This window comes from Mandrillus leucophaeus, unplaced genomic scaffold (genome assembly GCF_000951045.1).
Source record: "Mandrillus leucophaeus isolate KB7577 unplaced genomic scaffold, Mleu.le_1.0 Scaffold123, whole genome shotgun sequence".
NCBI classification, from domain to species: Eukaryota; Metazoa; Chordata; class Mammalia; order Primates; family Cercopithecidae; genus Mandrillus; species Mandrillus leucophaeus.
Genome location: NW_012100654.1, coordinates 6,262,736 through 6,288,524, shown reverse-complemented (window position 1 = coordinate 6,288,524; position 25,789 = coordinate 6,262,736). Strand labels below are relative to the sequence as shown.

At 33.8% G+C, this 25,789-nt stretch overlaps 1 protein-coding gene across 2 annotated transcripts in view; it reads left to right on the top strand.

Annotated features, from left to right (window-relative positions):
- Positions 1–25,789, top strand: part of STXBP5L (syntaxin binding protein 5-like) — a 503,509-nt gene that overhangs the window by 5,571 nt on the left and 472,149 nt on the right. The gene's annotated exons all lie outside the window — the stretch shown is intronic.

The window sequence follows — 25,789 nt, the reverse complement described above, 5'->3', positions numbered from 1 at the left end:
AGCTGGCCAGTAATTCTCAACTCTGGTGTCTAAAATAGAGATTTCCAGCACCTCCCTATTCCTAGAGAATCAAACTCTCTAGGAGTGAATCCTAGGCACTTGCATTTTTTTTGAATGGCCCCACAGGAGATTTCTATGCACAGCCGTTAGTGAGAACCATTATAGTGCACACTTGATACACTTTTTAAATGAGTAAAGATACATATACATGATTGGTCGATTAATTGAAAAATATATTAAAGCAGAGAGCAATTACTACTTATATATGCCTTAAACATTTTATTTTAATTGAAAACATCTAAATATACAATTTACAAATCATTTGATAAATGACTAAGTTTTTCTGTTGAATATTGATTCTGTGTGAACTTCTCTTCCGTAAACCTTTCCAAATTCATATCTACAACTTTCAGTTTTGCTTTATTTAATGCAGAGTAAGAACTTACATGCTTTTGAAGCAAACCAAGTGTCAAGTCCTTCTAGATTATATATACAGTGATACGTATAAAGTAAGGCTTTATTTTGTTCACATCTGCATCATCTATGTATAGAATGGTGCCTGGCCCATTGAAGGCAGTCAAATATTTGTTGAGCAAATAAATGAGTAAATTAAAGGAAGGAAGCTATATAGAGTGGTGTGTTAAAAGCAAACTAGATATTATTTTGAACAGCTTCTTGGAGTTGCTTTTATGAAATAACTTTTATATAAAGAGGTAGAGAGCATCTAGTGAAAGAGTTGATACCACTTTAGGAACATGGTATATGCTTTTCAAAGAGATGTGGAAAAGAAGATTGTAGGAGGATTCAATTAAATTTATTTCAGTTTTTATTGAAGAAGATATTAGGAACATTCTTATTTCCAAATGATCTCTTTGGGGGAACAGCTCAGAAGTTTTAGATTGACAGTGACAAATGCATGGGGTGTTCTAGACCTAATTAACAAAAGATAAAAATAAGTATATTACCAAAAAAATAAGAGTAAAATAAATATATTACCAGAACCAGATAACATAATCCCTAAATTTCTGAATAAACTCTTAAATTAGCCAACTCACTATTTATAAGCATTCATAAACTGTTTTTATAAATGGTCATAATGTTACAAACAACATGTAGTTTAACTAGTATAACTTCTGCAGGGAAATGGATTTATAATAATGATCCTCATATCTGACATAATATCAGATCATACCAGGTAAATAGGTATGGATCAGAGGTACAGGCATGAACTGTAGAGCATTGGGCTTTCCAGGGCCCTAGCAGGATGAAAGGAGATTAAATGCCCAGATATTCTTGAATACGATCTCTTCCTCAAGATTTTCATTGTCTCCACATTCCCCTAATTTCACTCCATTTTACTTAAGCAGTTTTGCAACTGAGATTGGGACAAGATCATGATCACAGTTCCACAGTTATAAAATTTTCATCCATAAAAAGAATAACAGAAGATTCCCTGAGATATGTGGATTTGTTTCATTTCTATACTTAAAAACTGGTAAAATAAAAGGTAGTACAGTTAGATAACTGATTATGGATTTCGCTTCTGACAATGACTTCATGCTCCTGTCACCAAAAAGCACAGTAGAGGCATCTTTAAGAATGGTAATGGAGGCAAACAAGGAAGAATTAAGCTACCATTAAGACTGAGATGCTAAGAAGCATAATAACCAGGAAGAATTAAAGATTTTTTTTTCTTTTAAGAACCAGAAACCAAAACCAGATGATTCAGTACTCCAGGCTGTCTGCTTTGCTTATCCTGAGGGCATAAGGGTGTAGGGGCAGTCTTGAGTCAAGGATTATGGATGTGTAGAAAGTATGTTTGCAAAATTTTAAAGTTACCTAGAGGGCAATCATGTTTTCTCACAAAAAGTTCTTTAGTGCTAGTATTTATCAGCAAATTGGGTTGTTGATCTCATATAGTATGGTGGTCTTATGTTCTTAAAAACAAATAGTGCTGTCATACTTTATGTATTTCTCATACAGAGCTAATTAAAAATCTTAACATAATTTCCAAGTATGTTTATCTGTAGGGTTATTATCAGTGAGTAAACCAAATTTCCATTTCTTAAAATTTAGCGCATTTCTGTAGATATTTCTCTGCCCTCACTTGAAGATGTGCCTGTGAAAAATCTTAGGATTAGGTTTCATATTTACTTTTAATAATAGGGTGATTGTACTGATTTCCTATATTATAGTTCTGTAAAGCCATTTACATATTGGTTCAATAGCAACAACTTTGATTATATCCATTAAAGGTCTCAAGTAGAAGCCCTGCTTTAAACTTTCAAATTGAGTTTGTTTCTCTCATAAGAGAAAAATGGAACTTTTTGTTCCTACTTAAGTATCAAAATGATGATCTTTATAAAAAAGCTTTTGTTTATAGTGACAGTTATTTTCTTTTTTAGTTTTAAAAGGAGGATAACTTTTCTTACTTCTTTTTAGTATTTGAAAGGCTAATCTTTTAATGTGCACAATATACTAGTGTTTTTATATAAAAATATAGATTAAGTATTCTGAATAATTGTTACTAATTTTCTAGGTAATACTAAAATGTCTTTATAAGGACTAGTAAAAAAAATAATTGATTAAGTTTTATGCAACCAAAAATAGAAATAACATTTAAAGGATTTAGAGAAGGTAGTTATAAAGAATAGAATATAAGCCCTCTAAAAAGTATATAATAAGTTCACTATGATACCTAGGGAGAGGCTTGATTAAATGAAGCATTCAGAGTCACTGAAGGAATGCAGCAAGAAGGTATTTTGGCATGTTTATTGTTGAAAAGATATTTTATTTATTATATACCTTTAAAAATAGGACATAAACTGTTCTCAGCCAACTGACTATGATAAGAATGAAATAATGCTTTCTGGGATTGATTTATCAGCAAAATCACCTATGATGTATTCTTGACTTATCTAACATATTAGAAAGAAGAATATGATTTTAGTTTTATTGGAAGCCCAAACTTACCAGTTAATATTGATGGTGTATAGAATTATTTTGAATATAATGGTATATAATGATGCTATGTAATCAATATAATGAATTTGAAATTGAAAATATAGTATTTGTTTTAGTTTCAGTTAAGTGTTTTATATTTATTTTTATCTTCTTTTATTTTTAGACAGAGTTTCGCTCTTGTTGTCCAGGTTGGAGTGCAATGGTGCGGTCTTGGCTCACTGCAACCTCCACCTCCTGGGTTCAAGCGATTCTCCTGCCTCAGCCTCCCAAGTAGCTGGGATTACAGGCACCCACCACCATGCCTGGCTAATTTTTATATTTTTAGTAAAGATAGGGTTTCACCATGTTGGCCAGGGTAGTCTCGAACTCCTGACCTCAGGTGATCTGCCCACTCCAGCCTCCCAAAGTACTGGGATTACCGGCGTGAGCCACTGTGCCTGGCAAGTGTCTTACAATTCAATAAATATCTCTTTGAATTGACAATAGCATAAAATCAACATCTTATTTGGATATGTAAATTTTATTATAAATAAAACCAATCATTTTGGTGGTTTTAGATGCAGATTTAATACCTGAATATAGAGAGTAAAGATTGGAATTGAGAGAAAATTGTTATACTTCTTTTACCTTTCTTTTATTTTTACTTTACCAAAATGAACACAATAAAATTAGTTACACTCTGAAGAAAACTAATTGGATTGTCTAATGTTCAGTTTAATTTGTTCCTATAAATTGACTAAAAACCTGTCTATAAATCTGTAAACTGTAAAAGTTTGAAAATTATTAGTAGTATAATAAATTTTGAAGTTACATTGAGTCTGGGGGAAATGCTTACAGTTGGTAAACATCCATGTAGGTGGAAAATGTGAAACTAGCAAAGGAGACAGAGAAGAACCGAGCAGAATGATATGAGGAAAACTCAAGAGTAGAGGCAGGTAATCTGAAGCATTCTTTAGAAAGAATAGTAAGAGACAAACTCAGGCTTTGTGGAGTGGTCAAAGACAGTAAAAACAAAACAAACTTCAAAACAACAAACAAATAACAGAATTGTCAGAGACAAGTGAATTAGGCCAAGAGGAAATTGATTAGGGTAAACATATTTTCAGTAAGGTGATGGACAGAAATAAGGTCAACACTATAATAAAGAATATAATTCATAGCATCAGTACCAAGAGTAGAAGTAGGGGAGATGTGTGAGGAGTTGACTTTATAGAAAAGAAAAGTGGTGAAAAAATAGCCGTAGTAGATTTTAATATCATTTTGGTATACTGTAGGGGTGGTGATGCAATTAAGCCACAGAAAAGCAATTAAAGCTACCAGAAAGGGAATGGTAGGGTGGGGAATAGAGGTAAGATTTGCCTTTTAATTTAAATAGCAAGGGGTGGCAATGGTAGCACATGCCTGTAGTCCTAGTTACTGAGGAGGATGAGGGGGAGGAACCCTTCAGGATAGGAGTTTGAGGCTCTAATGCACTGTGATCATGAATAGCCACTAATAGTACTCCAGCCTGGGCAACATAGCAAGACCCCTGTCTCTAAAATAAATAAATAAGTAAAATAAAACAGTAGGTATCTAATTTGGAATTTTTCTCCTTACCTGACAAGATACATATTTCATTTGAATTTTCAGTAAAATCTGTGCTTTATGTCCTTTCAGGTAAATAAAAGCATGTGATTCTACTAGAAGATCATGTAACTTTTGTATTGTTGCTTCAATTACCAAAAACTTATTGGCTTAAAACAACACAAATTTATCACCTTATTGTTCTGGAGGTCAGAAGTATGAAATGGATGTCACTGGGCTAAAATTAATGTGTTCACAGAACTGCATTCTTTTCTGGAGGCTGTAGGGGAGATTTTGTTTTCTTGACTTGTGCAGCTTTTAGAGGCTGATCACAATTCCTTGGCTGATGGCCCCCTCCCATCTTCAAAACCAGCCTCCTTCCATTTTCAAAGCCAGTTGATCTTTCCAACACGTCACCACCCTGACATTGACTTTCCTGCCTCCCTTTTTTATATTTAAGGATGCCAGTGATTACATTGGGCCCACCGGGATAATCCAGGTTAATCTCCCCATTACAAGGTTAGTTGATTAGCAATCTTCGTTCCATCTGCAACCTTAATTCCCCTCTGCCATATAACCTAACTTATTCACAGGTTCTTTGGGGGCTGTTATTCTCTGTACCTAGATGTTCATCACCTCACCTGTTTTTGTTTTTTGAGTTATTTTATGGAAAATTTTAAACACACAAGAACAGAGAGAATAGTATTGAACCCTCAGCTTCAACAGTGACCATCCTTGGCTAATCTTGCTTATTTATATTATCTTATTTGCTACTCTTACATTTCATTATTTTAATGCAAATCTCAGACATCGTACCCTTCCATCTGTAAAAACTTTACAGAGCAGATAAGCACTTCCCCTCACCCTGTGCTTACACTATAATCCTAAAGACCATTATCATAGTGAAAAAATTAACATTTCTTTATATAATCTAACATGTAGTTAATGTTTAAATTCCCTTAGTTGTCCCATATTGTGTTTTTGTAGTTGATTTGTTTAGATTGGGATCCAATCAAGGTCCATGTTGCATTGTCACTTGGCTTGAAGTTATCTTAATTCAATTTGTGTAAAGTCACAGGTTTTTTGATAAGATCAGCTATCTTGTGCTTTTGTGTATATTAATGAAAAAAAAAACCTCATTGTCCTGATTTCTTTATGAACTGGAAAGCTGTATGTGAGGAAGTGGGTGGGTTGTTCAGTGCATCACAAGATGACAAATAGAGAACTTTTAAATGTTTTCTAGACATGGTAAAATTCTTTAAAGAATGGGAAAAAGAATATTTTTAGGTCATCCTGAGAGCTGTTGTACTATTTTGTGATGCTACTATAGGATAAGCTTTGCTGAGAATGTTAGAAAAAAGTGTCATGAAAGACATAGTATGTGTCAAAGTGAATAAAAGTGGGGTGGGATTCTTTAAGTTGCACTCAATGTTACTGATTTTTATCCATGAAATAAATTATTTGAGGGATAGGATGAGATTCAGTTTTGTATAGCTCTTCTTTTAAGTGAAAGAATAGAACATTTGATAAGGATTCACTCTACAGTTACTTAGAATAGAATTATATAGCAAAAAGCTGAAAGTGAATTGGACAAAGTCTGTTTTATTAGTAACAGATTTCTTCACTTGGGTGAATAGGCTAAATATACTTGAAGAATTGAGTTGTAAAGTGGTAGGAAGAGGATTAAAATACTGATGAGGGACACATTTTGATTTATTGAGTTCCATTTTTGAATAATCTTACATTACATTTATTGATTACTTACATAATTCCAAAGGGACCTTATTCTGATTCTCTGCCATCCTATAGTAGTTTATTGTTGGATCTTTCTTTGCTTTTTCCAGTTTCATCTTAACCAAAACTCCTTTGCTGTTTGAGGTAATATTCAATATTCTTGTGCTCTGCCATAGCTCCCCACTAGCTATTTGGTGAATTCAGTTACTTACTATTTAAACATTTACTGAAAGCATATTTTATATGTAATTCTAAACTAGATTTTTAAATTGGGCAACCTTTTTTTAAGAATGACTTTGCAAGGCAAGCACACACTCTGTGAACCATTTATATTTTTATGTGATTAACAGAATAATTTGCATCATGTGAACTTTAATTCATGTTTTGTAACATTTATGAAACTCTCTCTTATTCCTTTTCCAGTGGCTCAAGTTTTTTGCTCCCTGTCCCTTCCTTTCTTTCTTCCTTGTATTTCTACTATTTTTGAATTATTTTATAATGTATTTGATATCTTTTCTTTGTACTTAGCTTATCTTAATTTCCATTTATGTCTTCTTGGATAAAATAAAAGAACCTGGAAAATGTCTGAAATATATTTCTTTTGGTACAATTTCATTTCCCTAACAAATCTAATACTTACTGAGACTATTAACATACCAAAATAACTCTTTAAGTCACAGTTTCTCTTTTATTCACCAATTTCTTTTTGAAAGGATTGAAAAGTATTTAATCTGGGTCAACTCAGTATAATTATCAAATAATTATCTTTAAATCATGCTTCTTTGTTCTCTGCTAACAGACTCAAATTTCTTACAATTTTTTTTTTTTTGAAAAATGATTTGGGGTACTTTTTTGATTTAAAAAAATTTAATACTTTTAAATTGATGCATAATAGATGCACATATTTTTGGGGTACATATGGTAATTTAATACATTTATATAGTTTGTAAACATCAAATAAGTGTAATTGGGATATACATCACCTTAAATGTTTGTCTTTGCTTTATGCTAAAAACATTATAATTATTCTCTTCTAGCTATTTTGAAATGTACAATACATCACTGTAAACTATAGTCACCCTACTCATCTACTAAATACTAGATATTATTTCTTATATCAAAATACATCCCACCCTCCCTTCAGGCTTCTGGTAAACAATATACTCTCTGTCTTCATGAGATGTACTTTTTAGCTCCTACATGAGTGAAAACCTGTGATACTTGTTTTTCTGTGCTTGTTTTATTTCATTTAACATGACTTCTCATTACATTCATGTTACTGCAAGTGACAAGATTTCATTCTTTTTTATGACTGAATAATATTCCCTTGTATATATATGCCATATTTTCTTTATCCATTCGTTCATTGATGGGCACTTGGGTTGATTTTATATTTTGGCTATTGTGAGTAGCGCTGCAATAAACATAACAGTGCCAATATCTCTTTGATATATTGATTTCCTTTCTTTTGAACATATACTCAGTAGTGGAATTGCTGGCTGTTCTATTTTTAGTTTTGAAGAACCTCCATGCAGTTTTCCTTAGTGGCTGTACTAATTTACATTCCCACCAACAAAGTGTGAGTTCCCCGCCTCCACATCCTTGCCAGCATTCATTATTCCCTGTCTTTTTAATAAAAGCCATTTTAACTGGAGTGAGATGATATCTGATTGTAGTTTTGATTTGCATTTCTCTGATGATTAGTGATGTTGAGCATTGTTTCATATACCTGTTCACCATTTGTATGTCTTCTTTGAGAAATGTCTTCTCAGGTCTTTTCCCATTTAAAACTCAGATTATTTATTAATTTTTGCTATTGAGTTGTTTGAGCTCATTATATATTCTGGTTCTTCATCCCTTGTCAGGTGAACAGTTTGCAAATATTTTCTCCCATTCTGTGGGTTGTCTCTTTACCTCGTTGATGGTTTTCTTTGCTATGCAGAAGATTTTTAGCTTGATGCAATCCCATTTTCTATTTTTGCTTTCGTTGTGTGTACTTTTGAGGTCTTAGAAAAAAATAATTGCCCAGACTGATGTCTTGGAACATTTCTCCAGCATTTTCTTCTAGTAGATTCATAATTTTAGTTCTTAGATTTAAGCCTTTAATCAATTTTGATTTGGTTTTTGTATATAGTGAGTGAAAGGGCCTTGTTTCATTATTTTGCACATAGATATCCAGTTTTCCCAGCACCGTTTGTTGAAGAAACTCTCCCCACTGAATGTTCTTGGTAACTTTCCCAAAAATTAGTTGGCTGTAAATGTGTGGATTTATATCTGGGTTTTCTGTTCTGTTCCATTGGTCTGTGTATCTTTGTTTATGCCAGTATCATGCTGATTTGGTTACTTTAAGTCTGTAGTATATTTTGAAGTCAGGTAGTGTGATGCCTCTAGCTTTGTTCTTTTGCTCAGGGTTTCTTTGGCTATTCAGGATCTTTTGTGGTTTTCATATAAATTTTAGGATTTTTTTTTTGTGTGTTTCTGTGAAGAATGTCATTGGTGTTTTGATAGAGATTGCATTGAATCTGTAAATTGCTTTGGGTAGAATTGTCATTTTAACAATATTAATTTTTCCAGTTCATAAGTGTGAAATTCTTTCCACTTGTTGGTGTCCTCCTCAATTCCTTTGTCAGTGTTTTACCTTGTAGAGATCTTTCACTTCTTTAATTAAATTTATTCATAGGTATTCATAGGTATTTTATATTCTTTGTAGCTATTCTAAATGGGATTGCTTTTTTATTTCTTTGTTCAGGTTGTTCACTGTTGGTGCATATAAATGCTCCTGATTTTTTTGCATGTTGCTTTTGTATCCTGCAACTTTACTGAATTTGCTGATCAGTTATAACAGTTTTGTGGTGGGGTTCTTAGGTTTTTTAAGTGTAAGATCATGTCATCTGTGAACAAGGCTAATTTGACTCCCTTCTTCCAATTTGGATACCCCTTTATTTTTTTTTTCTCTTGCCTAATTGATATAGTCAGGACTTTCTGTATTAGGTTGACTAAAAGTGGTGGAAGTGGGAATCCTTGTCTTGTTCCAGATTTTAGAGGAAAGACTTTCAAATTTTCCCTGTTCAGTATGATGTTACCTATGGGTTTGTCATTTATAGCCTTTATTATTTTGAGGGTTTTTCTCATAAAGGGATATTGAATTTTATCAAATGGTTTTTCTGCATCTATTAAAATGATTGTATGGTTTTTGTTCTTGGTTGTATTTGTGTGATGTATCACGTTTATTGTTTTGCATTTGTTGAGGATTGTCACATCTGTGTTAATCAGGGATACTGGCCTGTAGTTTTCTTTTTTTGTTGTATCTTTGTCTGGTTTTGGTAATGCTAGCCTTGTAGGATAAGTTTGGAAGTATTCTTACTTCAATTTTTTTGAACAGTTTGAGTAGAATTGCTATTTGTTTTTCTTTAAAATGTCAGGTAGAATTCATCAATGAAATCATCAGGCTTTTCTTTGGTGGGAGACTTTTTATTACTGCTTCAGTCTTATTCCTCATTATTGGTTTGTTGAGGTTTTCTATTTCTTCTTGGTTCAATCTTGGTAGGTTGTGTGTGTCCAGGAATTCATTCCTTTGTTCTAAATTTTCTAATTTGTATACAGTTGTTCATAATAGTGTCTAATAATTCCTTGCATTTCCGTGGTCTCAGTTATTATGTCTCTTTTTTTCGTTGTTGTTTCTGATGATTTTTTTTGGATATTCTTTTTTTCTTAGTCTAGCTAAGACTTTGTCTATTTACATTTTCAAAAGCAAGCTTTTCATTTCGTTGATCTTTTGTAGTTTTTTTAAATTTTCAACTTTATTTCTTCTCTGATCTTTATTATTTCTTTTTCTATGAATTTTGGGTTGGATTGTTCTTGCTCTTCTAGTTCCTTGAGGTGTATCTTAGGTTGTTTATTTGAAGTCTTTCTGCTTTTTTGATCTAGGTGTCTAATGCTATAAACTTCTCTCCTAGTGCTGGTTTTACTGTATCTCATAGATTTCAGTATATTTCCATTTTCATTTGTTTCAAGAAATTTTTAAATTTCCTTTTAATTTTTTTCATTGACCCATTGGTCATTCAGGAGCATGTTGTTTAATTTTCCTGTGTTTGTGTAGTTTCTGAGGATCCTCTTTTTCTGGATTTTTAGTTTTGTTCCTTTGTGGTCAGAAAAGATATGTCATATGATTTTTACTTTTTTGAATTTGTTCTAACTTGTTTTATGGCCTAAGATATGGTCTGTTTTGGAGAATGTTCCATGTGCTGATGAAAAAAATGTGTATTCTGTAGCAGTTGGGTGAAATATTTTGTAAATGCCAATTAGATCTATTTGGTCTAGTGTGTAGTTTACAGTAATGTTTGTTGACTTTCTGGCTGGATGATCTGTCTGTTACTGAGAGAGATTTTTTTAACTGAATGTTTAACACATTTGTAGTAATAGAAGGAATGCAACAAGGATTAGAATTTTATAATTACAGTAGACATTTATGCAAAAGATGTTTCATTTTTCAAAGATGTTTCTCCTATGTCCCTATCATTTCTTTCTTAAAGCAGTAGTTATTACCATTCTCATGGACAAGCATATTTCATTGTGTTAGACAGTAATTATACCAGTATGTTTCCCATCATTATCATTTTCAAAAACTCTACTCTTCATTTCACCACACAATCTCATGCATTGTTTCACAGTACAATTGTATTCCACTTAAATTAGAAAAGCCCAAAGAAATTAGAGCAAAAACAGTCAAATTCATGTGAATGAATGCTAAAGGACCAAAGATTTTAAAGTACTGATTTAGTAACAGTTACTAAATCTACAGGCATAAGACTTCTATTTATTCATAGTACTAAAACTGCAATAATAGAAATTAAAGCTACATTAATGAAAAGTGAATAAGGAATGAGATCAGTAATATTTAAATATAGATGCTATGTATTTTGTGATTAGTATCAGGTAAATATCTCAACTATCTATCTTAAATTCTGGTCTCAGAGAAAATGTCAGAGACAATTACAGAGAAGATGCTTCATATTGTCAGGTCCATTTTTCTAACTAATGAGATCCTTTGGGAGAATGGCTTTAGTCTTTCTTTTTGTCACATTTCCATTGGTCCTTTTGTTGGTAATCCATTTGTTTGCATCCTTACAGTCTACCTCGTCTTTATTTTATTTATTTATTTATTTATTGAGACGGAGTCTTGCTCTGTTGCCCAGGGTGGAGTGCAATGGTGCGATCTCAGCTCACTGCAAGCTCGGCCTCCTGGGTTCGCGCCATTCTCTTGCTTCAGCCTCCCCGGTAGCTGGTACTACAGACGCCCACCACCATGTCTGGCTAATTTTTTGTATTTTTGGTAGAGACGGGGTTTCACCGTGTTAGCCAGGATGGTCTCCATCTCCTGACCTCGTGATCCGCCCGCCTCGGCCTCCCAAATGCTGGGATTACAGGCGTGAGCCACCGTGCCCAGTCGTCGTCTTTATTTTAAATTACTGTATTCCTGTATAGTTTTATAGGCTATATATTACTAACAAAAGGGGAAATAAGAGGGTATATGTATGGCTCTAGAATTATTTTGTATTTCCAGAACATAATTGAAATGGTGATACAAGGAATGCACACCATTGCCTGGGCTTCACCTCCTGAACTGCAACCATGAAGCCCTAATGACAATGTCCATACTTCTGGAGAAAGGGATGAGTAGCAGCCTAGAGTGGGTTGTTGAAGTACCCTACTATTATTGTATTGCAGTATACTTCTCTCTCTAGATCTATTAATGTTTGCTTCATATACTTGGAAGCTCTGGTGTTGGGTGCATTGTTATTTATAATCGTTATATCCTACTGCTGAATTGACTCCTTTATTATTATATAGTGACCTTTGTCTGTTTGTATAGTCTTTGGTTTGTAGTTATTTCATCTGATTTACATATAGCTACTCCTGCTCTTTTTTGGTTTCCAGTTCCATGGAATATCTTTTTCCACCCCTTCAGTTTCTGAATGTGGGTTTATTGTAAGTAGTATATAGTTGGGTCTTGTGTCTTTATCCATTCAGCCACCCTATGCCTTTAGTTGGATAACTGAGTCCATTTACATTCAAGATAATTATTGGTAAGTAAGGATTTACTACTGTCATTCTGTTGCATGTTTTCTGCTTCTTTTGTAACTCTTTTCTTCATTTCTTCCTTTCTTACTGTCTTCCTTTGTGGTTAAGTGATTTTCTCTAGTAATATGTCTTAATTTGTTGCTTTTTATTTTTAGTGAAGCTATAGGATTTTGCGTTGTTATTGCCGTGAGGCTTACAGAGAACATCTTATAGATATAACAAGTTTATTTCAAAAAGATGACAACTTATATTAGATCACACAAAGAATAGGACAAATGAAGAAGAGTGGGAAAAAAATCTCTATACTTTAACTCCATCTTCCCTCATTTTGAATTTTGTTGTCTCCATTTATGTTTTTAATTGCTTATCTGTTAACGGATTGCTCTAGGTATTATTGTCTTTGATAGATTTGTCTTTTAGGTTTCATACTAGAATTATAGGTGGATTGCACACTACACTTCCAGTATTAGAGTATTCTGGGTTTGTCTGTGTACTTAATTTTACCAGTGGGTTTTATACCTTCACATGTTTTGTTTTTGTAAGTTAATTAAAAAAAAATTAGATGAAAAAACTCCCTTTAGCATTTCTTGTAAGATGGGTCTGGTGGTGTTGAATTCTCTAAGCTTTTGTTTGGGAAATATTTTATCTCTCCTTCATAGTTGAAGGACATATTTGCTGGATATAGTATTCTTGGATGGCAGTTCTTTTTTTTTTTTTTTCTTTCTTTCACCACTCCTTGCTGGCCTATATAGTTTCCATTGAGAAATCTGAATGGATTAAACCTTCTTTTTATGTTATTTGCATATTTTCTCTTGCTGCTTTTAGGATCCTCTCTTTGTCTTTGACTATTGAGAGTTTCATTATTCAAGCCTTGGGGTAGTCCTATTTGAGTTGAATCTGTTTGGTATTCTACGTTCCTGTACTTGGATATTTATCTCTTTTTTAGTTTTGGAATGTTTTCTGTTATTATTTCTTTGAATATGCTTTCTACCCCTTGCCCTTGCTTAACTCTATCTTGACTATCAGTAATTCTTAGATTTTGTCTTTTGGGGTAATTTTCTGTATTTTGTAAGCAATCTTTGTTCTATTTCATTTTTCTCCTCTGTGTATTTTCAAATGGCCTGTCTTTGAGCTCACATTATCCTTCCCCTGCTTCATACATTCCACTGTTGAGGGCCTCTAGTGAGTTTTTCAGTTTAGCAAACATATTCCTCAGTTCCAAAATTTCTGTTTGATTTTTAAGAATCATTTCAATCCTTTTGTTAAATTGCTCTGATAAATTTCTTTCTTTTTTTCTTTTTCTTTTTTTGTTTTTTTTGAGATGGAGTCTCCCTCTGTGGCCCAGACTGGAGTGCAGTGGCGCGATCTCGGCTTACTGCAACCTCCGCCTCCCAGGTTCAGGCGATTCTACTGCCTCAGACTCCTGAGTAGCTGGGACTGCAGGTGCATGCCACAACGCCTGGCTAATTTTTTGTATTTTTAGTAGAGACCAGGTTTCACTGTGTTAGCCAGGATAGTCTCAATCTCCTAACCTCGTGATTTGCCCGCCTCGGCCTCCCAAAGTGCTGGGGTTACAGGTGTGAGCCACTATATCCGGCCAATTTCTCTGATGCATTTTTGAATTGCTTCTCTGTGTTGTGTGGGAAGGCTGGCTAGGGGTTCATGCCCAGCAGACCTGACAGATGAACTTCCTATAGCATGACACTGTTGAACAACCTCTAATTTGGTGTCTCCTTTGGCTGAGTTACACAGCAGAATTTCCAAGGCTAGGGATGGCAGTCCTACCTCCCCGCTTTGTTTCTCTTTGTCGTCAGGGATATTTCTTACTTCAGATACCCCTAATGCTTTCCCTGGTTTGGGGTAGATACAGGGCTCCTATTAGGGAACCCAAAATGTGGGGGAAGCTGGTTGTCTACCTTGAGCTTTTTCCAAAGTAGAAATCATGAATTGGGGGAAATTTTCTTAGCTCTTGGTGCCAGGCAGATTGGTAGGAGAGGCATCACAGATATGGAAATCTTATTCTCTTTATTGTCTGCTTGGAGTTTTTTTCACTTCCCTGTGGCCCTGGAAACTGACTTGTTCTTATATTTGAATTTTGGGATATTTCTGGAAATAATCTCAGTGATGTATATTTGTTTTGGTTTTCTGTGTGGGCAGTGAAATGACCTTGCTTGTATGCTGCTATTTTGGAACCTGTAGTCTCCCTCATACTACAATTTCTGTCTTCATACAAAGCAGGATTACATATTTACTAGAAATAATTTTATTTATTGCTAATGTTTTTACACTGCTCATATATTTTGTTCTGTGAAGAGCTACAGATTTAAAGAACTTGGAACAAAGATAAACATTGAGAGAATAGGGTGCTAAGAGCTGAACATTTGGGAGTTGACAATTGAAAGCAAAATAAGAAAGATCAGGGAGGGAAGAATGTGAGGGATAATTTACACGTAAAAATCAGATTTTAAGTACTCATTTCAATGAGTTTTGATAATTACATACATCTGTGTAACCATCAGTCAAAACAAGATATAAAATATCTTAAATTTTCTAAAAATTTCCTGACACTTTCCAGTCAATTTCCCATCCTTACCCCATTCCAGAGGCAATTAAATTCTGACTTTTTTTCTGCCCCCTGAGATGGAGTCTCTCTCTGTCGCCCGGGCTGGAGTGCAGTGGTGCAATCTTGGCTCACTGTAACCTCTGCCTCTGGGGTTCAAGCAATTCTCCTGCCTCAGCCTCCAGAGTTGCTGAAACTACAGGCATGTACCACCACACCCGGCTAATTTTGTATTTTTAGTAGAGACAAAGTTTCACTATGTTGGCCAGTCTGCTCTCAAACTCCTGACCTCGTGATCTGCCCTACTTGGCCTCCCAAAGTGCTGGGATTACAGGCAAGAGCCACTGCGCCTGGCCTAAATTCTGACTTCTATCACCATAGCTTATGCTTATATGTTCTTAGACCTCATATAAATAGAATCATATGGTATACAGAGTGTGTGTGTGTCTTTTACACAACACAATGTGTTTTTTAAGATTTGTTGAAGTTGTTGAATGTGTCAGTGATTTGTTCTTTTTTTTTTTATTGCTGAGTAGTAGGTAGAGAGAAAAATACTTCAAAAGTATCCATACTTCAAACATGCAGATGCAGGCAATGATTATTGATTTTTCTGGGTGCATTTCATTTTAGTATTTTTTATGTTTAGTTTTTTGTTACGTGGAAATTAACAAAGACCACTCAAATGAGGACATAGGCTATTCAGATTTTGCTGTGGCAAAGGAGTCACCCACCATTGTTTGCATTTGGCAGAGACCCAAACGCAGGCAGAAGAGTGGGAGAGCTTTGTAGTGAAAAAAGGGTAAGCTTTAAGTATGTTCTTATTGTAAGTTGTTGGCATGGGAAGCTGGAGGCAGGCTGTGTACAAGGGAGACATTCTACGTGATTGTTTTGGGAAGCATATTTGGCTTTCTGTAGTCAGTATTGAGTTGGAAGTGTGAATGAGGGACCTGCGGAAGTTAGGGATCTGGCAGTCATTGGCCATTTCCTGATTATTCTGGGCCGATGATTGCAGAGATTGTGGTTTGACCTCCCAGACTGATTGCTGCAAGGATTGTGGTTTGGCTTCCTTGTCTGGCTGCTACAGAGGTTGTAGGTTAGAGTTCTATTATCATATGTATTTTACTAATTGTATATTATATTGTATAGTCAGTCTCTTGGTTATATTTTGTTATGTGTTACAGATCTTATATAGAATTTTACATCCTATTTTTTTCACTTAATATTAGAATATAAACACTTTTTGGTTGTTAAGGATTTTTTTCTTTATATAAATTTAATGGCTGTATAACAATCAATCTAGGAGATGTACTCTTATTATTGGAAATTTAGTTTTCATTCAGTTTTTCTCTTCTTACAATAATGCTGTTATGAACATCTACGAGCATTAAACCTTCAGCATATTTAGTATTATTTCCTGTGATGAGATTTCTAGTTGTAAAATAGTTAGGTTATAGGTCTTATCTTGTTGAATTACTTTCCAAAAGGATTCGCCTAGTAATATGTAACAGTCAGTTCAGTGGTATTCTTACCAGCTTTCGATATTTAGAAATATTTTTACTAACTTAGTAAGTGAAAAATATACTTTTGTAATTATTTAATTTATATTTTATGGTTAGTGGTGAACTTGATTATTTTCCAATATACTTATTAGCCAGTTGAGTTTTTCTTTTTATGAATTGTCTTTTCATATCCCCTTTCTCCCTATTTATTGATTCCTAGTAATTTCTATTAGCTTGTATAAATTTTTATATATTAAATTGATCAATCTTTTATCTGGTATAGTTTTGTAAAATTTTTCCCAGTTCATTATTTGCATTTTGTTCATGATAGTTCTAATTTACATAATTAATATTTTTTCTGTTGTCAAATCTATTGACTTATCCTTAGTGATTTCTTTTTTCTCCTCTACAATCCAGAGTTTTGATTGAATATTCATTTCTATTTTCTTTTACAGTTTGGTGTTATGATATATCACATTTTGACATTTTTTAAACCAAATTTATTTTAGTATATAGTATGACTCCAAAATGATGTTTCCCCCAAACAGCCCATCAGTTGCACCACACCATTTAACTGCTTCTTCCCTCTTCCATTGAATGTGGTACTCCTTTGTCATATATTAACTTTTGAAATATACTAGGATTTATAACTGGGATAGCTATGTTTTTCTATCTTTCTACCTGTTCTTGTGGCAATCACATACCAATTTCATTTTTCAGTCTAAAGGCTGACCAAAATATTATGTAGACTGGGTTTTGGAATATTTAAAAGAAAATACAGTTTGTGTGCTTATCAGCCAAAGACTGCATACTTGTAGTTAAACAAAGTTGGGTTTTCTTTTTTTTTTTTTTTTTTAGAATAAGGGAGACTATATAACATAGGGAGGGCTTGTTACAGGATTTGAACTTGTGTTAGGTCATTTTAGACAAAGTTCAAAGAAACACGAATTGGGTATTGTCAGAAAGTGGGGATAATTCTATCATTTGTTATCCTAAGAAGTTTTATCTAAAAGGTAGGAAGAGTGGCATGAGGCTACATAATTGGTAAAGAAGCAGCAGTTGCATATGTTGACTGGATAAGGGGAGCCTTTAGCTATTAGTGTGGTTTGTACAATGTTCTTACAGTTGTCACTACCCAGATTCCACAGTGGTTTTATTTTCATCTTGCTTCATCACAGTCATAGAGTGGCTTTGTTTGATGTTGGTTTTCTGTGAAATTATTCATATTCCTTCCAAAAGAGAACACCATTGCCTAGCACTTAGTGCCAGGTAAACTGCAGCTTACAACTGTTAGAAGTTGCTTATTTTTTCTTTTGTTGAAAAACCAATTTATTACTTTTAAAGTCATTTTTGTAGGTAAAGTTGCTAGAATATGTTGCTAAGCAGGTATGCTTTAAGAGCTAGATAAGAAAAAAATTTTCTCATTATTAGGCAACAATTTGTATTGGTTGATTTGCAGCAACCAGACAAGGAAACCAAACCACAATCCCTGCAGCAACCAGTCTGGGAAGTCAAACCACAATCTCTTCAATCATCAGCCCAGAATAATCAGGAAATGGCCAATGACTGCCAGATTTGTATTTGTTATATAATTGTTGGACAACAGCTATTGTTACAGTGTAGTTATATACAGTCACGTGTCACTTAATGATAGGGATAGGTTCTGAGAAATGCACTGGTAGACAATTTGGTTATTGTGTGAATGTCACAGAGTGTACTTACACATAGCCTACTACACACTTAGCTATATAGTATAGCCTATTGCTCCTAGGTTATAAGCCTATACAGCATATTGCTGTACTGAATATTGTAGGCAGTTATAACAGAATGGTAAGCATTTGTGTATCTAAGTATAGCTCAACATAGAAAAGGTACAGTAAAAAGTATGGTGTTATAATTTTATGGGTCCACCCATAATATGTAGTCCATTGTTGACCGAAATATCATTATGCAGCACATGACGTTATGAACTTGAAATAGTGTTCTTGGAAACAACCCTCTTAAGTATATAAATTTCTTATGCTCTTTTTATTTACATGATTTCTCTATTTATTTACATTTTCTTTTCCTCTCCACTTTGAGAAAGTAATGCAGATTTTATTTCCTCCATATAATAGTCTAGCAGGCAGCCATTTTTAATTCTAGAAGATAAATAGAAGATTTGAAGTAACTTTTATGTTTCTGAGAGTAGTTCAACCCAGCAAATCACTTTAGTATTTTGGTGTAGTTAGGTGAATCCACAAAATTCCAGTTACTGTAGAAATAAAGTGAATTTAAAAAAATAAAACTGTTTATAGAAGCTATTATAAACATAAAATTAAATTCCAAAAATCCTACAGGAAGCTCTGTTGTGTATGAATTAGGCTGAGTGAGATAAGTTGCCTATAATATTCTGATATTTTACCTAAACTGTGTAACATTAGCCAGAGCAGTTATTTTAACTGAATCTCAGAAGATAAATTATCTGGCCAACATCACTGCAAACATTTTATACTGCCAGAGTAGTCTCACTGCTGTTTTATTCAACCCTTCCCTTTAGTCATTCTCTCATACTGGCAAACATAAATTGTTTGATAAAATAAAATTATTTGAGGTAAAATAATATCTTTAACAAATATATATTTTGATGAGAGCATTGTATTAGTATTTGGTAATAAGATAGCCAGACTGTTGAATTAATCATACTCAGAAACTTACTGGATCAGGTGGAGATTCAGACAAGGAAGTGCATAGGGCATAGTCGCAGAAGGAATTTGTCTAAAAATTTTATTTACTTGCTTTCATATGATTAAGTATAGGCAGAGATTAATATTCAAGATGAAAATTCCAGATCCTAGAAGAGTAGAGGAAAGAGTGATATGGGAGGAACTATGATAGTAGACAAGAATTTAAATAGCTTGATCTTGAAGAACTAGGATTAAAGATCATTTAGGAACCAGTAGCAAAATTAATTAAATACCACGTCTACTGACCAAAGTTTTAAAAAAATCTCCTTAATCTGGCAAGTGGATTACTTTTAAAGGAATGATTGTAGTTTGCTGAAACCATCAATTCCATTTTGAATGAAATCATCAATCATTTTCTTGTAACTTCACACTGCAAAATATTTTGAGCTTTTCTTTGCCCTTCTTATTCTCTCTGCTTAGGTTAGCTCTAATGAGTTGTTATTTTTTTTTTCATGATTTATTTCTTTCCTTAGTTTTCTTTCTTTTGTTTTTTTCATTTCTCTTTGTTTGGTCTTTCTTTTTGCTGTCTCAGTTGTTTGTGCCAAGTTACATTTTGCCCGTGTTCCAAGATCAAGAATAATTTCTGGTGCTAAATTGTCTTGAGGCATTTTAAAATTTCAGTATAGTGTAAATTTCTCTTATGACTTCTTTGACCCATGTGTTATTTAGAAGTGTGTTGTCTAATCTCCAAGTATTTTGGGGGTTTCCAGCTATCTGTCTGTTATTAATTTCTACTTTAATTACATTGTGGTCTTAGAGCATACTTTGTGTGGTTTTTAGTCTTTTAAATTTGTTAAGGTATGTTTTATGGCCCAGAATGTGGTTTACCTTTGTGAATGTTCTGTGTGAACTTGAGAAGAATGTGTGTTCTGCTGTTGTTGGATAAAATATTCTATAAATGTCAATCAGATCCAATTGATTGATGGTACTTTTTACTTTTACTATATCTTTACTAATTTTTGGCCTGTGGGATCTGTTAATTATTGAGAGAGGGGTGAAGTCTCCAATGATTATAGTGGATTTATCTATTTCTCCTTGTACTTGTATTAGTTTTTGCTTTATGTATTTTGAAGCTCTATTGTTAGACACATAGACATTAAGGATTCTTATTTCCTCTGGAACAATTAGCCCCTTTATCATTATGTAATGTCCATCTTTATCCTTGGTAATTTTCCTTCTTCTAAATTTGGCATTATCTGAAATTACTATAGCTACACCTGTTTTCTTTTAATTAGTGTTTGCATAGTATCTTTCTCTGTCCCTTTAGTTTTAATCAGTTCTGTGTCTATATTAAAGTGGGTTTCTTGTAGACAACATATAGTGGGAGACTGGTTTTTTAATCCACTTTGACAGTCTCTGTCTTTTAATTGGTATATGTAGTCCATTGCCATTTAAAAGTTATTGATAGAGTTGAATTAATGTCTATCATAGTTGTTACCATTTTTATTTGTTGGGTTTGTTCTTTTTGGGTATTTTCTTTGGTCTTACACTCTTTTTCTGTCTTGTCTAACTTTAATTGAGCATTTTATACCATTCAGTTTTCTCTCCTCTCTTAGCTTATTAATTCTACTTATTTTTATAGTTATTTTTAGTGGTTGTCCTTAGGTTTGCAATATATATTCACAACGAATCCAAGATCCCCTTTAAATAACAATGTGACACTACATGAGCAGCCATGCAAGTTCCCTTATAATAAAGTATTTCCAGTTTTTCCCTCCTGTCCTTTATAACATTGCATTCATTCATTTCACTTATCCATAGGTTATAATCACCAAGAACATTGTTGCTATTATTATTTTTGAAAAAATATGATCTGTTAGCTCAATTAAAAATTTAATTTAAAAAGTTTTTTTTACCCTTATTTATTATTTCCCTAACAGTCTTTCTTTCTTTATATAGATCTACATTTCTGACCCATATCGTTTTCCTTCTTTCTGAAGAATTTCTTTTAGCATTTCTTGCAAGGAAGATCTGCCGATGACAAATTCCCTCGATTTTTGTTTGTTCAAGAAGGTTATTTCTCCTTCCCTTTTGAAGAATAATTTTATTGGATGCAGAGTTCTAGGCTGGTGTGGTGTTTTTCTTTTAACACTTTAAATATATCACTTCACTTTTTTATTGTTTGCATTGTTCCTGAAGAGAAGTCTGATATAATTCTTACCCTAAGTCCTCAATAGATAAAGTTTAGTTTTTCTGCCTTCTTTTAAGATTTTTCTCTTTGTCTTTGATCTTCTGTAGTTTGGATATAATATCCTAGTCATGTATTTTTTGGTATTTATCCTATTTGGTGAGCTGAACTTCCCAGAATTGTGGTTTGGTGTCTGTTGTTAATTTTGGGAAATTCTCAGTCACTATTGCTTCAAATATTTCTTCTGTTTCTTTCTCTTGACCTTTCTGATATTCCCATTATGTATTTACATTTTTTGATAATCATCTCATAGTGATAGGATATTCTATTCTTCTTTTTTCTCTTTGCATATCAGTTTGAAAATTTCTATTGAATTTTCTTCAAGGTCACTCTTTTCTTTTTTCAGCCATTTCCAGTCTATAGATGAGCCCATCAAGGACATTCTTCATTTCTGTTAGAGGGCTTTTGATTTCTAGCATTTCTTTTTGATTCTTAGAGTTTCCATTTCTCTGCTTAAATTACTCACCTGTTTTTACATGGTATCCACTGTTTTGTTATAAAGCCCATAGCATATTAATCATAGATTTCAAAAATCTCTGTCATGTCTGATGCAGTTTTTGACACTTGTTGTCTCTTCAAACTGTGTCTTTTTTGGTCTTTTAGTACATCTTGTAATTTTTAAAATTGAAAGATTAAAGGGACTGAGGTACATAGACTTTTAGTGTGAGATTATGTTTATCTGGTTGGGGTCAAACTGTGTTCTTTGCTGTAGCTGTAATGTCAGATGCCAAAATTTTTTTTCTGGTGTCCTTGTTTTGTTATCTTCAGTTGTCTTTCGGTTCGCTTAGAGACTCTTTCTTAAATAAAGTCTGATACACGCAGTTTTTTTTTTTTTTTTTTTTTTTTTGCGGAGTCTCGCTCTGTCACCCAGGCTGGAGGGCAGTGGCGCGATCTCGGCTCACTGCAACCTCCACCTCCTGGGTTTATGCCATTCTCCTGCCTCAGCCTCCCGAGTAGCTGGGACTACAAGTGCCCACCATCACGCCTGGCTAATTTTTTTGTATTTTTGGTAGAGACGGGGTTTCACTTACTAGCCAGCATGGTCTCGATCTCCTGACCTCGTGATCTGCCTGCCTTGGCATCCCAAAGTGCTGGGATTACAGACATGAGCCACTGCACCCGACCACATACAGGTTTTAAAAGTTGTTTTCCCCTATTATTATAGGAGTCCTATTGAGGTGGTGTTAAAGTGTGGAGGAGGGAAAACATTCTGTAGGTCTATGATTAGGACTCAGTCTTTTAGTGAGCCTGTGTCCTTGGGCTGTGACTGTCACAAGTGCTTCTCAGGTTGATTTATTTTTCTTTTATTAGGTGAGACAGGAAGGCTAGAGTTGGTATTTCTTTTCTCTTCCTCTACCTGGAAGGCTAGAGATGGCTGAAAATGGGCATATCTCTTCCTTCAGTTTGTAGGCTGTTGTAAAACCTCACTCAGATAAGGTTTTACTTAAGTAAACTAGTTTCCACTTAAAACTAGTGGAAACTAGTTTCTCTTGAGGACAGGTCTTGTTAAGAACAGAATGCTCTGAGTATGTTTCAAAATGGCTCCTTTTTCTTTCCCTCTGCTGGAAGCAGGTTGAAATTTTGTTCTGATCTTCACTATAATAACCTGGTGGGGCTCCTGCAGATAAAACTCACAAAAGTGTAGGGATACCTCTAACCCTCCCCATACCACCAGAGTTTTTAACTCTCAAACTTGTTCACATTAAACCTCCAGCAATTTATCAGTTACATTTTAGGCTGTAATCACTGTAGCCTTGAACCCTGTTACTGATTCCCACATGGAAGTTTCCGCCCTTAGGCTTCTGCTCAGGTATGTTGTGATCCCCATATCTGACTGTCTGTCTCTCTGTTTTTGGGACAGCAATTTGTCCTGTGACCTTAGTTTTCTGATGGATCTAAGGAAAGTTGTTGATTTTCAGTTTGTTTGCTTTTTTCTTGTTTTGTGGGGCAGAGTGATGACTTCTAAGCTTCCACATGCCAGACTAGAAACGGAGACTTCAATATCTTAAAAAACAAACAAACAGACAAACAAAAACACTTAAAACCTTAGGGTCCATGTTGGAATTAATTTATATACTTAAACAAAGATCTCAGTATCATAATAATAGTAAATAATTGTTAATGATTTACAACCTTCTGAGTTACTTTGTAGACTCAAATCTGATTTTGATATGCAATAATAGGGACATAAGCTTAACCTTTTAATTATACTGAGGTTTACTATGAGTTATTTTAAATTTGAGAAGTATTTAGTGAATGCTTAAGATGTATCCAGCATTCTTTTTCTTTTAAAAGTTTTTTTTTTGTTTTACAAGTAATGTATCTTCCTTGTAAAAAAGTTAGAAAATACAGGTAAGCAAAAACAGAACAATCTATTATTTTACCTAGATATAACCATCATTAATGTTTCACAGTATTTATATGGAGATGTTTTTTCTGTGTTTATGATTACATGTAAAAAGTTTTTATATAAAAATGGGATTGATACATTCTTCTTGGTAATATTTCTACTTAATATGTTATTAACATCTTCCTTATCTGCTCATTTATTTATTTTTTTATGTATGGTTAAGTGGTTCATAGAATTCTATTAAGCATCCTGGCTTATTTAAATCAATCCTCAATTATTTCTAATATTTTACTTTCCTAAAGATAGTACACTAAATGTCGTTGTGCATCTTTATATATTTAGAATTCTTCCTTAGGATAAATTCCTAGGAGAGCAACTTCACAGGTAGACAGTTAGCATATTTTTAAAGGTTTTTTGATATATGTGACCAAATTGTCCCACTGAAGGGTGGTACAGGTTGAGCAACCCAAATCCGAAGTATTTGGTTATTATACTGTGGTTCCTTTAACTCAATGGTTGATCTTGTCTCTACCCCAATCTATAATCCTTTTGAAAGCCATTTTTGTCTCTGGTCTTAAATTCATATAGGGCAAATCAAGTTCTTTGATCTTGAGATAGGATCAAACTGCTGAAATGCTATAAAGCTCTCATTCTAAAGCTATCAGTCATACTGTGTGTATTCACTAGGTTGGCGACCTTGAACAAGTTGATTAGCCTTTCTTTTTCTTTTTTCTTCTTAGAGACAGAGCCTTGCTCTGTTGCCCAGGCTGGAGTGCAACAGCAAAACCATAGCTCACTGCAGTGTCAAACTCTTGGGTTGAAGAGATCCTCCCACCTCATCCTTCCCAAGTAGCTGGAACTACAGGGGCGCAACACCATTCCTGGCTAATTTATTTTTATTTTTTGTAGAGATGGAGTCTCACTATGTTGCCAGGCTGGTCTCAACTCCTAGGCTCAATTGATTCTCCCACCTTGGCCTCCCGTAGTGCCAGGATTACAGGCTTGCGTCAGCACTCCTGGCCTTGATTAGCCTTTGTAAGCCTCAATTTCTTCATCTGTAATGACATCACCTATCTCATGGGGCTATAGAAATAAATGAAAATTAAATGATATAATCCATGTAAAGTGTTTTTCATTGTGTCTAGTACATAGTAAACAAATGGTAGGGATATCAGCCCTGGGTGCAATGATTGTATACATACAGACTTCTTTGTTTATTTCTAATGTAGCAACAGGACAGCTGTCATTTTCAAGTTCTTTGCAACTGCCAACAAATAAGCTAAGAAAGAAAGACGTGGACTGTATTGCTTTATTGGTAGGGTCAAAAATACTATTTCTGTAAGTAGATTGTGTATTTAGATTTTATTTTATTTATAATGGATGCTCAAAATGTTCCCTCTACCCTGTTCACTACTGGAAATTGAAGAAGGTGCCATCTGAGGAAAAGAAGTGACCCACAGATACCTAAAAGCTATTTATATTTATAGAAATAGCAACAGTACCTGATATCTCAGTGGATTGTTTGAAATGCAAGTGTGTAGCTCATGAGAGAATCAGACTAAAGCAACAGCAAATCATCTTTAGTAGTTTAACACCATAATTAGATAACTCATCTTTTTCAATCATCGAACATAACATTAAGCATAACCCCATCCTTGTTTCTTTTAAGAATACACTATTGGTGAGAAATATAGAAATACCTATCAGCTGTCTATAAGTTTAACATGGTTTCCGGTACATGTATTTGTATTAGAAGTACAGATGGAATTGGAAGGGGACCTTAAAATGATCTAGTTCACTCTTTTATTTTATAGATGAAGAAACTGAGAGATTAAGTAATGTGTCCAGGTTAGATTGCCAGTGACAGAGCTGAGAACTGAACTACATCTCCTGACTTCTAACAAAGTATTTTTACATGTCATTCTATTTCTGTAATTTTATTTCAGAAGATTTTCATTTTCTTTAAAAGTGATTTTTATTTTACTCAAAAGCCAAATATTTTTCTATTACTGCTAATTTCCATTTTTATTATATATCAATGAGAAAGATCATTAAGTTCATATAAAGTTGTTTGATAGCTATATAGACACATAAAATAGATTCAGTACAAGATGTATTTATGTT